General features: G+C 37.7%; 1 long non-coding RNA gene across 1 annotated transcript; it reads right to left on the bottom strand.

Annotated features, from left to right (window-relative positions):
• Positions 1-1,084: 1,084 nt before the first annotated feature.
• LOC129209400 (uncharacterized) lies at positions 1,085-4,832 on the bottom strand. The gene is made up of 3 exons (XR_008578063.1): positions 4,764-4,832; positions 2,794-2,862; positions 1,085-1,204 (listed from the first exon to the last, which is right to left on the bottom strand). It is a non-coding gene; the product is annotated as an uncharacterized LOC129209400 (long non-coding RNA).
• Positions 4,833-12,851: the final 8,019 nt, after the last annotated feature.

The following is a 12,851-nucleotide window of genomic DNA, read 5'->3' as shown; positions in this document are numbered from 1 at the left end:
CAAAAAGGTTCGATAATTCATGGGGTTTTTTCTTCCAACTTTTAAATGTAGCTAAATTATCTAATTAGCATAATGTTGTGCATAGTAGTATCATTGTAACTGAACTAGTAATCACTGTTTGCTGTATTTTGATCATACTCTTAATTAAACTAACAATAAATTCTTGGCTTCATATACCTGATGCGTTCCCCTTTTTACCCAAAACAAGACTATGAGCACAGGAATACATAGATGTGGAGAGGATATTTGTCCTGTCCTGTTTTCATGCACTAAATTTCAATATGCTGCATACAAATAACTCCATATGTTCCCAGAATCCGTTTGGAAATCACTGCTTCCTGAGAGTGCTCGTTATACCCAGACAAACTGTTTCCTACAAGCACCCTAATCAGGCATTGGTTATTCAGTTCCCTGATGTCTCTCAAAATACCACTCCTATCTCCAGTGGACAAGCAAAACTATAGCAAAGCTATGTCTCATTTTCCTAAATCTAGGGATACAACTAAGGAAGTAGATTTCTAAAGTTTTGGGTTGCTTTTTATGGAAAAGCTCTCTTCTTTAAATATAACTTTTGCTTTTTTCCCTTATGAAAAACATGCATTGTTTCTGGTAACAAGCAGTTATGAGAAGCAGTGGTAGGCGTACCTGTCCGGCACACAGTATCGGCCTCCCATGGCCTCAGACTGAAGGTTGCAGACCACCTGTATTTCCCATAGAGCTGATTTAGAGAAGGTTTAGTGCTGCTAAGAAATCAGACCAAATTAACTCGTACTGTCATTCTCTTTACCCAAAAGAAGAATTGAGCTATGGGCCCTGCAGTTTGAATGGGAATGGCATACACATTAAACGTCAGCTTTGGGAATTCCTTTTCTATTACTACCGTGAACATAATATCTCCACATCTCTCTTCTGACAATATTGTCAGTAATAGTTTGTCTAGCTATAATTCCCCCTTTGGGAGCCAAGTACACAAAGACGACAGCTTTACAATTTAATTAAAGGCAACAAAGGAGAAAATATAATAATAAAATGAGTTTAACATTTCATGAAAGTCAGATACAAAGGCAGAGATTGTTCAGCATCTCATCGATAAAGCACCGAAACCATTTTACATTTTACAAATTACTCTAGAGTAGCAGTCCCAGAGGTTCATGCTGAAATGTTGAAGGTTCCAGCTTGAAGGGTGTCTTTACAGTTTCATGCTCTGTATATAGAGAGAGGAAAAGGAGACAAAACATAATGCCTCTACGTCTAGAAAGAGCATGAGATGGATCCTATTGGTAGATAAGCGTTAGTGATATGACAGAATCTAACTATATGAGAAATCTTTCGGTAACATTTATCTGCTAAGAGTTTTTGACTTTTGGCTGCAATGCTGGCCAGAAGACAAGATTTTTGGCACTGAGGAAAGGTGCTTGGTCTTTAATGTATATATTCTTTCTGTTTAAATACAGCTGAGAGCCATGAGGCTATGTATACTGTTCCTTTAAAATGACTCAGCAAATCATTTCTCTGAGAGAAGTCCAATTTCTAAGTGGACAGCTTGGCAAGGATGCACGAAAAAGACAAAAAAGACAGGCTTAAAGCACAACAGACAATTTAGGCTATGGCACTTCACAGGCGAAGGCAGCTTAGTTCTAAAATACAGTTATCAACAGTAAAGTGATTTTGAAAAAAAAACAAATGAGGACAGGCAAGAGGAGGAGGCTGTACCATGGGCTTTCTCATTGGTAAGCAGGCGATGCATTCACTTCCCACGCAGTTACCTTTCCCAGCTCCTTCTCCATGCCTGTACATAGCCTTCAGACACCTTGTTTCAATGTCTTGAGAACTCTATCACAATAAATGAATTTATCTTTAAAGGGTTGGCTGATTCAGTTATTCCTCTTCTGTCTCCTGATCACTTCTTGCTACCTTTGGGCCAAATCTTCATATCAGTCTGTTGGTCTTGGAGACAGAAACAAACCCCACAAAAGAACTCCCCACTTTTTTCTTTCAGAGGGAAGACATTTAGCCTCCTTCCATTCTAGAGGATCTTGCTAAATAGAGGTTTTTTTCTAGCTCTTCCTTGCTAAGTGAGCGAGGACTCAGAGTGGGTGCCCACCACCTCCTGTGACTAAGAACCAGCTTCCCAGGCTGCTGGAGGATTGTCCCTGCCCTCCACTGTTTACCAGATGCCTTTCTGGAAGGGCCCTCTGACACGCTAGCTGTCAGTGCTGAACCATGTGGCGCCTGATTTGGGATAGGTAGCCAACAGGACACAGGACTTCACAGTGCTCTTTGGGTGGGCAACACAAAGATTTGCAGAGGCAGGTGCACCACAAACCCGTACAGCGTGGCTAAAGCTGATTGTGTGGAGTTGGAAACACACATGCATGGGAATTGCAGAGCCAAGATTTGGAGAGAGGAGATCTGTTTCAAGAACTAGCATTTCTACAAGAGTGGTATTTTACACTGTAAATAGTAAGAAGATAAATAGAGTGTCCATATTTCCTTCCCTTTTATTTCTCATTACAGGCTGTTACACCTTCTGTGCATAAGACGCACTACCACCTCAAAAGGCTCATCAGACATTACCTCCATTGCTACCACTATGCCATCGATCGTGGCAATAACAGCGTCAGAGGAAAGCAGCTCCGGGAGACAAACTGTGCCTTAATTTCTGTTTGTTTATTTTTTAAATCTGTGGAAAATGTCTGCCTGAGATTTCAGCAAATATGGTAATTAATTAAAAATTATACAAATACGTATGATTAAAATGAATATTTGCCAAACCCAGTATTTTTCACACACCTGTTCTTTCCCGACTATGAGATGCAGCAGTTGGCAGCACAAGCAAGTAGAGAGAGGAAAGAAGTCCTCCTGTGTAACAGAAAGAATGTCCATTAGGTAAATGGAAAAAACCCAAGATGACAAAGGGGAAATAACAGACTAGAAAGTTCAAGAATCCAAATTAGTGTTCAATTTAACTTGCATAATATTACAGTAATTGGATTGTGTCTATCATACTGCTGTTGTGACACACTTGGTTTGCTCCTTGCTCCTGACAGTTTCCCAAAGAGACCACTGTTAGATGGAGATCACTTTTTCAAACTCCAGCATCTCTATTCTCCTTGCTACCATAGCTGAAACGCATGTGGCAGGCTGCACTTTCAAAAGTGCTCAGAAGTCATGCCTATCTGTGCAACCTGGATTGCTGCTCTTCACTACAGCAACATTATGTATACAAGATGAAAAAGTTCTCATACATTAATACTTTAAGACTAACTTAATGCAGCTATTAAGAGTGTCAATGCATATTTCTTTTCGTGGTGGTTTAGTCATCAGCAGTGAAAGGTAAAAGAGTAATTTTCATCAGCCACAGAAGACTGAATATAGGTCACAGTGAGTTCAAAGACAAATAATTCAAGAATCAGAGCCTCAGTGGAATGCATCAGAGGTAATGCCAAGTAAATCACTGTGTCAGTATGACTGATTAAATATTAGCAAAGAATGTGAATTGATCTTAAAAAAGAAAAAAAAAGCTTTGTATTTTACTATGCTATAAATATTTTTTCTGCCATGCTACCATTACATTTTCCATTTTATTGACCTATGATAAAACTATAATGTTTGCCTCAATAAGGTTAAGTAAATTTTAATTTAAAATCCATAAAGGTGAAACTCAAGTAGAAACAATGCACAGCTAGCCAACATTGTATAATATTAATTCAAACATTGTAGTCTTTTCACATAACTCTAACAGACTAAATCCTTCAACTCATCCTAAATCTCAAAAATAAGCACTGAATTTCATGTGATTAATGTTGAAGCAAAACTGTCATATTTCAAGCCTAACAAGGAAATCTCCAATCTCATTGTCTCAATATTACAGATCAGTTAAAAAAAATAAAAAGTCTGCTGAAAACAGCAACTAGGAAATGTTCATATAGAATAAAAAGAATTACATCCCTTTACACATAATGCATAAAAATGCACTTGATATTTCTCTGGTTTTGTATAATTTTCAAAATTCTAAGTCATCCCTTCTAAGCATTAAAGCTCAGTAAGGAATGTCTTTTGAAAGTTATCAATTTAAATTGTAAACATACTGCGTTTTATTAGAAATGTCATCTTGTGACAGCAGGGGATAAGAGATAGCAGTCCAAGTTGTAACTAAAATAAGAGCACCAGCTACCGCAGAAACTGGTTAAAGGGAAAAACGCAATGGCAAATATTGAAAAATTCTTTCAGGATTTGCTCTATTTGCAAAATAAGATTTTTCTAAACACTGCTTGTACATACAAGACAATGTAGAGAACTTCTGTATTTTCAGAGTTTTAAAAGTGTACTTTAGAAGCTTAGGGTTGAAAGCCCAGACATGCAGTTAGTTTGGGGCCCAAATGGCACCAAAGATGTTCCCCTCTGAGCAATATTGGTCTTGGGAAAAGCAGGGGTGTCTTGCCTAAAACTCAGTCTGGGATTTGAGCTAGGACAGCAAGCAAAGCCAGGGCCAGCGCTGCGGTGGGTTTCTAAAGGATGTCTCCCAGGAATGGTGGTCCAGCACTGGCGTTGTCTGAAGATGTTTCAGGTCTCACGGGGCAGAAAGCACAGAGCAGTGATGTGGGGGCAGAGGAGGCCATGTGATGGGAAGATCATGAAGGGAAAGCTGGGCATTATGGGGAAAGGAGAAAGAAAGCGCCTGTGTGCTTCTCCACTACTCCCTTCTAACTGCGAGCAGATGGAGAGAAGGAAAAAGAGGAGAGGAGGAAAGCGAGACATACCTTACATTTAAGATTCTCCACGATGAGGACTGCTTCTTACCATGTACAGTACCCACTTAGTACTGACTTGTTCAGACCAATGACTGTATGCTACGATACAACAAATATTATTTCAAAAGCAGCAGCAGAAAAAGGAAGGCAACACAGTTGCAAAGCATCCAAGTCTATGAAGAATATTCCAGGAATGAAGTCAACACATTTCTGATATATTAGGAAGGTCAAGGTTGAGAAACAGTGCAGAAGAAAGAACAAGAATAAGAAAAAGAATGGTGGAGCTCAGACAATAAATAAATAAATTTGCAAACGAAGAATGGGATGAATGGATATGTAGGTACAAATAAAAGGTTATGTCTGCACCAGCAGGGAGCAGAGTGCTCTGCACTACTGTATCAAAGTTGAAGGAAGGGTGAGAGGAAAAGTAGAGAGAGTAGTAGACAAAGATAGGACTGGTATCACTCAGGTAAAGAGGAAGAGCAATTCCAGAGGAGATGAATGGGAAACATTCAGACAATCATTACATTGATTTAGAGTAGAATGCTTTTCCTCATCTTGCACAATTGATCATAGTAAAAATTCCTGCTTTTTTCTTGAAAGAGACAGGTGGGCCATTTGTAAATTATGATCTCTCCACTGTAATCAAATTGCTTTTTCTTATACTAGCATCTTCATTACTTAGCTAAGCAAATAAGTCAAAGGGGATATTACCAGAAAACATCCTTCTGTGAATTTCTATAGCTTCGGAAATAAGATATTTAGACAGACTCCTCCTACATAAGAGATACTTAGAGATCCAGAAGTAATAAGCTCATCAGCTACAGAAAGGAAGCACTTTACTGTCCAAGTAAACGTGGACTTCTTTTGTTCAGCAGCACTTGAGCTGGTGAAAGCATAAAAATTCCTCTCACTCTTTGGACATCTCATGAGACTCCTCCAGCCTCAGGTTGGCAGAAATTAACTCTGCTTGAAGGTGGAGGTGCACATTAAAAACATGAGCTGAAGAATAAGAAAACTGGAAAGCTTACCTAAGCTGCTCTTAAAACTATTCTGTAACTCCAGCATCTCTACCACCAGTTTATTTACACGGGCTGACGCGACTGGTTACAGCCCTCTGGACATTCATCAATATACTCAAGCTGAACTATTAACCCGAGCTATTTGGTCAATATCTTGACAAACCAAACTTCTAAAGTCTAATTCAATATACAATGTTATAATAATAATAGATTCACAAATTTCCCTAAAACTTCACTCAGAATCAACCTACATCCACAATCTGAACGCTCACAAAAAGGCAAAGTTACAGCAGTACTAGCTTTTGTATTTTCCCATGATTGTGAACATGTCATTATCTGAGAGATAGATTTTTGTCATATTTAAAATCAAATATGAAATAAAATTTGATTTTCATGCAAATTATGTTTATCTCAGCGTGTGGTACTTAAAGGAATAATTCTAATTTCAACTGACATACTCCTACGAAGCATTTCTCACATCTTGCTGACTTTGGTCACATATGAAGACTACGTAGTCTGTGAAATGTTTATGTTATACATAAATAAATCATATAAATATACCTTGCAATGATTTAACATTCTAGTGTTATCTTTTTCAGCATTCAAATAAAAGACACATTTGGTTATAATATTTGCATAGCAATTATTTCACCTTTGATAACTACAAATTCTGAGCTCTAGATTTAATTGTACATGTTAGTCCTCTAGATCTCACAAATGGTATGCAGATATCCTTTTTATAATCTAATATTTATTTTTCCCTGTGCTATGTTTAATCTCTGCTTCATGTTTTTCTTCTAGCTTTCCTTTAAAACATAGCAGCACTTGATAGCTTTGTATTCCAGAAAAAAAAAAAGTATACAAAGGAATATTTTTATCTAACCATAAAACGATGCCAGAAACCCAACAGGGACCAAACACCATGTTGGAACAAAAATAGTCCAGAGATACACTTTCAAAGTTGAGCACCTGCTGTAAAATAACCATCTGTGTTTAACTGTAATTTAATTATAGGTTCATTCCTTTTGTGTACACTGGAAGGATCTCATAGGTCTTCCCCAGTTGGTCTGCAATCAACTTCTGGCATTTTGCAAAAGCAACAGACATGTTCTCTTAATAACACCTGCTAACTTGTTTCATTCCTGTTTCAGTAAAGGTCTTCTGGGATTTTACAATGGTGTTGAGAAGCAAAATAAAAATTATTATTAAATCTGAAGTAAAAAACTGCATTAATTAATCGCCTGCCCTAGAAAGCCAATATTATTGGCTATCAGATATACCATTTCCCTTTCCACAAAAGTAACTCAAGAATCGCAGAGCTAAAAGATTTTTTATTATTATTTTTGAGGGGGAAAGAAAATCAGTATTCTCCAAAGATCACCAAGCTACCATGGCAATCTATATTAATTGAAAACTGTAGCGTTCTGCACAACACCTCAAAGCAAAATAAAGTGCATAGACATTAATACTTGCTGAAACTAAGCCTGTCTACTAGAGCTTTATTGGAATTAGAACAAAAAACCAACACAGCAACTTCTCATGAGTAGAAGGATCCCGTCAGAGACCCCAAATTTAATCTTAGTGTGGACACTGTTTAACTGTGACCAACTCATTAGGCCAAATTATTCAAATATTAATGCCCAATATTAAAGCTTGATTTCAGAAGTTTTTTTAAAAAAGGCTATTTGATTTACTATTTTAAATAATTAATTACAAGATAAAGGATTAAAATGTCTTGGACTTTCAGTGTGTCTTTATATATCACTTAAAATTCAAATAAACTGGACATAAGTCCTATGGCTTCAAGCAGTGCTGAAGCCCTCTAGGAGTCTTGTAATACAATGTCTAATAATACCAAGTAGTAACTTCAGGAATAAGTGGAATTACACCCAAATTCAGCATTGGCTTATACTCAGCCTAGACGCAATCATACAATATGTACTTAAACAAGCTTCCCTGAATGTTCAACCACTAGCTGCCCCATAATCAAGCATTTACATAGATAAGAATAATGGCAAAGACACATTTTCTATGACCAGTGACAGACAGAAATATCAGCATTAGCATGGTAAAGAAAGCTTTATAAAATGTTAACTATTAAAAACTATAATACCCCCAGCATTCCCCCCGCTATTCTGCCAAAGTGAAAGAGGTATTCTATAAACTCGGGGACAATGCACAATCAAAAGACATCAGTGAATCTGGAGCTGGGAATGCTGCTTCTGTAATTTTTGTGTTTATGCATTACATGATGTGTCATTAAGTCTCCTGGTGCAAGGTGGTGAGTGATTCACTTTTGCATCACTTGGTTTTTTGCCCTCCTGATTCCCTCCCCCATCCTGCTGGGGGGGTAAGTGAGCAACTGGGAGGGGTCTTAGCTGCCAGTCAGGGTCAACTCACCATAGAGCTCCTGTGGTTATATCTTGCAGTTGTTCAAGTCATTGCCATCTCAGTGCAGTGAGGAGCACTTTTCTACACACCTTCTGGAATAAGACTATTTTGAAGAGTAACCTAGAAGAAAAGAGAACACTATCCTGACAAAATACATTAAGAACAGGTTAGCTATATGGAACATCATCTAAGATGAGCCTAAGGCAAGCACAGGAGGACATTGCACAAAGGCAAAAGGCACAAGAGTACAATTTGCCGAAGTTAAAAAAAAATTACAGAGATATAAAAACAGTGGTTCTAAAGCAGATGAAGAGCAGTTAGAGGGCCAGCACCACTCTCATCTCTTTTGTGAGTGTTTTTTATGCATCTCTGCCTAAAGAGACCAAAGGAAACACTTTAAGTAACACGACTGACAACCAGATTGTGGCCTGAGCATGTGCCCTTCAACAAATTTTCTCTGAATAGGGAGGCTCACTTGCAACTGCATTGCAGCACCAAAGCTTCCATCCTGTTCTGTGACTCCCTACACATCTCCACCACAGTTTAGGACAAATTCTTACATCCAGGACATAGAGTTTCAAAGCAGGAAAAAAAAAAAAATTTCAAATGTGCAAGATGTGACCTCACCCATAGAGAGGATGGGTCTGGTCCCTCCTGCGGAGAATCAGAAATTTTATTGCATTTGAGACACTCACATTCTGCAAATACTGAGAAGGGAAGGACCCGCTAGTCAGAAAGAGGTAGTGAATGGCATCCAGTTTCAAGGGCTGCCCTGTCCCCTAGCCAGCTCTGCTAGTGGTTTACAAACTGCAAGAACCAAAGAGCTGAGGTTCTAGAAACAGTTGCTGTTTGCATGGTCAAGGTCAAGGAATAAAGCTAACAAGGGGCGGGGGGGAAGGACAAAGAAAACACTGAGGAGAGGTAGATGTGGATGCAGGGTCAGTGACTGGGGTCATGCAGGAAGCAGCAATGTAGTAGGGAAAGGAAGGATTTGGCACTTGGCCATCTGAAATGGCTAATCCTTGCACAGGCTCTAATTTAGCAAGTCAGTTGGAGCCAGTCTGTACTTTACCTTCTAAAAAGTTGTTAGATCGCTACTCAGAATATACTAAGCTGAAACCAGAATCCCATCTACCAAGAGGAAAACATTGGACATGAAAAGAATCTCCTGGATCATCAAGTCCATTCCCATGTTATCACAGGCAACTGCTTTCATCACTCCAATAAAGAGCCATTCCATTTTTGTGCATGTGTTAATACCACGTACTGCAAACCTAGCAAGCAGAATTACAGGGCATCCAGAACTGCCAAGGGATGTGTCAGATTAGACATTTTACAGGTCGGGACATGAGTAAAGTATATCTGACAGACTTGCTGGCTGCTGATGACACCTCTGGCATTTACTACTTTCTGCAAGGCTATAAGCTCTCAGGAGACCATTAGAATAAACAGAAAATCTTATTCTGAAAGAACCTTGAAGACACAGAGGGAGAGTCTGAAGTATTTTTTACATTTAACCACACATTCTCTTCCCCTCCTCTTCCCCCCTGATTGTCTGACAGCATAATTCAGGGGGGTTTACTTGTTTTCTGCCCATTGTCCTCCTAATATGTATGGGCTAAATGTGGACCATAGCAAAGAATATGAATATAACTGAATTTTCCAGCAATTACAGAAGGTTAATGTTCACAGTTCCATGTTTCATTTATTTCTTCCACTATTTAGTTAATCCTGCTCCATGACTGAAAGGTATCTGTGGCAAAGTCTGCCTTTCACATTTGCACATTTGGCAAATACAGTTCTACTAAAAAAATATTTTTTAAAGCAGTCTTATCTCTTGTTCTGGTAACAAAGCCTTTAGTATTAAATAAAAGCAAGGAACTGGGAAGAGAAAAAGAAATTATGCCATTACTCAGAAAAGTAGTGAGCACACCATCAAAAGCCTGCTAGACAATCTGAGCTCATGAAAGATATGTTGGCACAATACACACAATCAATATCAGGGAGACATCTACCAAAGATTTGGAAGTTGTCGACAAAATGAAGAAAGTAATGAGACCCATCACTCTTAAATCAAGTAGGTAAAGTTCTACCATGGCAAACTCAAAGATTACTGGAAAAAAACCTCACTTTGGCCAGTTCTTTCTCCGTAAACAAATACACACAAATACAACCAATTACAGAAAGTAAGTTAGTTAACACTACTTGCATTTGTAAGAGGGTAGGATTAACAAAAACACAGAGTGAAATGAAAATTCAGAGGTGGTCCGAATACAGACCAGAGAAAACTGAAGAGAATAAGAACCCATGACAACTTCTCTAACAAAAGTCCTACTGTATCAGCTGAATAAATTTTCCCTATTTTAGATCACCTTTCTCTATTCAGAAGAAAGGAAATATTTCATTTAACGCTTCATAAAGAAAAGTAGATGCATAGTAAGAAACCACACACCCTAGTTCACAATTTCTAAGTGGAAACGTGCTCAAAACTGTGTTATCACTAATAGACCATACTGAAATTTTGGGTTAAAATTAAATTCTGATGTATGACATTCTACAAATCCTCCCCCAAAAAGGGAAAGCAGTATGCCACATGGAAGGTTTCAATTCTGGTCTGCATAAAACAGTCAGCAAAAGCTAGTATCCAGACTGAAAACTTCTGTAAGTCTGTGGGTGTAAGCATATGATGTTATATACTTAAAAATTAATACCACTCAGAAAAATATATATTTTTTTGGCAACATTGATATCTATGAATACTTTGGGGAATTCGGTGATTGCCCTAGAATCACTGCTAGGAAATTCATTACACTCCTTTCTGAAAGGTGTGCAGAGATGTGAAATAAGAATGTTTTAAGGAATTGATTTTTCAGATATATATGATTAATGGTGACATAGAAAGCAGTACCTTGTCAGAAAAAGAAAAAAGCAATGAGCTTCCATGAATATTAAGCTTATCAGCTAAGATAGGTACCGCAGCGTTAAGATACAATTTATGTGATAAAACTGTAAAATTACGGAATACATAGTTAAAAGTGCACTAGAGTTTCTGGAATACTTAGGAACAGTACAAAAATTATTGCATATAGATTTGGGATAACCATGACGTATGCATGAAAGACTAAAAATGTACTGCTGCTTTGGAAGACATTAAAAATCAGATAGACAAACAGACATTTGAGTTACCTGGCAGTAGCTTACATATCTTTATTTTAAATTAAAGAAAAAAGCATAACCATCAGACCTTTGACTTCTGATTGGCTTCAGGTTTGACTGACACATTCATAAGGGACTTCAATGAAGATCTACACCTCAAATGTGGTAAAAAAATCCAACAGCCTCTGACTTTAAAAACTACAAATTGTAACAAATGCACTGTTTTCTGATAGGATTAATTCCTTCTTCTCTAAAATTCAATTTTCTACATTAATCCACACATTTAAAATGTCATGGTTTAACCCCAGCCAGCAACTTCCAGCGGCCACATAAGTAGGTACTGCTTTTACTCTGGGTCTTTCCAGAAGTGCCAATCGAACACTGAATGTTCATTGTTTATGTTATATTGATATTCATTATATCGATGTTCTTGCAGTATTTTACTGCTACAGAGTTTTCCTCAGAATTTTTACTGATGGGCAGAGATTTCTCATCAGCTATTTCCCCTCTAGACAAAATTGTTCTCTAAATTTAAGTTGCCTGAAGAAAACCAATATTATTTATTATATACCTGTGAAAGTTCGAGCTTGTACATAATCATCAGGTATTCAAATTTCACAATGCTCTTCCCCACAGTACACAATACCAATCCCTGTTTTAATGCTAGTTTATGATTAACTAGGTGTGGATTAAATTGCTTCTGAAACCACTTTTTGTTGTCAAAACATAGATGCATACTGCTATGCTCCAAGCAGAACACTTGCCTCAGCTTTCAGTAGTTATTCATGGTCTGCTTACCCAGTGACACCCAGCAGATACTTCAAAAACATTTGCTACAGAAAGTTACTGAATGAAATCACTGAATGAAACTGCATATAATTGTTAGATGCTCTGTCCTAACAGTTCCTAATTTGCTCTTCATCATGGATCAGAAGGGATATCTGAGAAGGAGGAGATAATCATATCTAGGTTCTTCACCATCTGAAGAATGGCAGTCTTTAAACAGATCACAGCTCAGCTCAGCTGCTAAAGAATGAAAGAATACTCCAAACACATAGATCTGTCCTTTGATTGCCGTTCACTTCTGTATCATTTCAGTTTTAGTTATAAAACCATTATAATCTTATCTTAAGCTATATTTTCTTCCCATTCATCATTCTACCACCTCCTGCTTCCTCACTACTCTTCTGTTACATCGTACTTTTGTTTTTATTGTCTTACTTGTTGCTACTCATTTTCTGCTATATGAGCCAGGGCTCTTTCACACTTTTTCCCAGTGGTAAAGTCAAGAGTAAATACTAACTCAAATTTACTCATTTGTAACTTAAGTAGTGAAGAACCCCTTCTTTCAACCCAGTATGTATTGACAAGTGAGTTTACTTTTTACTTACCACAAAAACGCAGCTCTCTGTTATGAGCAAAGGTGTTACTCATTTCTTTGTAGTATAAATGGCAACCTTGCTTAGCTAAGCTGCTGCCTGCACCCACTGATTGCCAATGAAAATGTGTACTCTTAAATAAAGCAATA

The sequence above is a fragment of the Grus americana genome, chromosome 8 (genome assembly GCF_028858705.1).
Source record: "Grus americana isolate bGruAme1 chromosome 8, bGruAme1.mat, whole genome shotgun sequence".
Classification (NCBI taxonomy): domain Eukaryota; kingdom Metazoa; phylum Chordata; class Aves; order Gruiformes; family Gruidae; genus Grus; species Grus americana.
The sequence above is the reverse complement of the archived record's forward strand: the minus strand, read 5'-3'. Positions and strand labels throughout refer to the sequence as shown.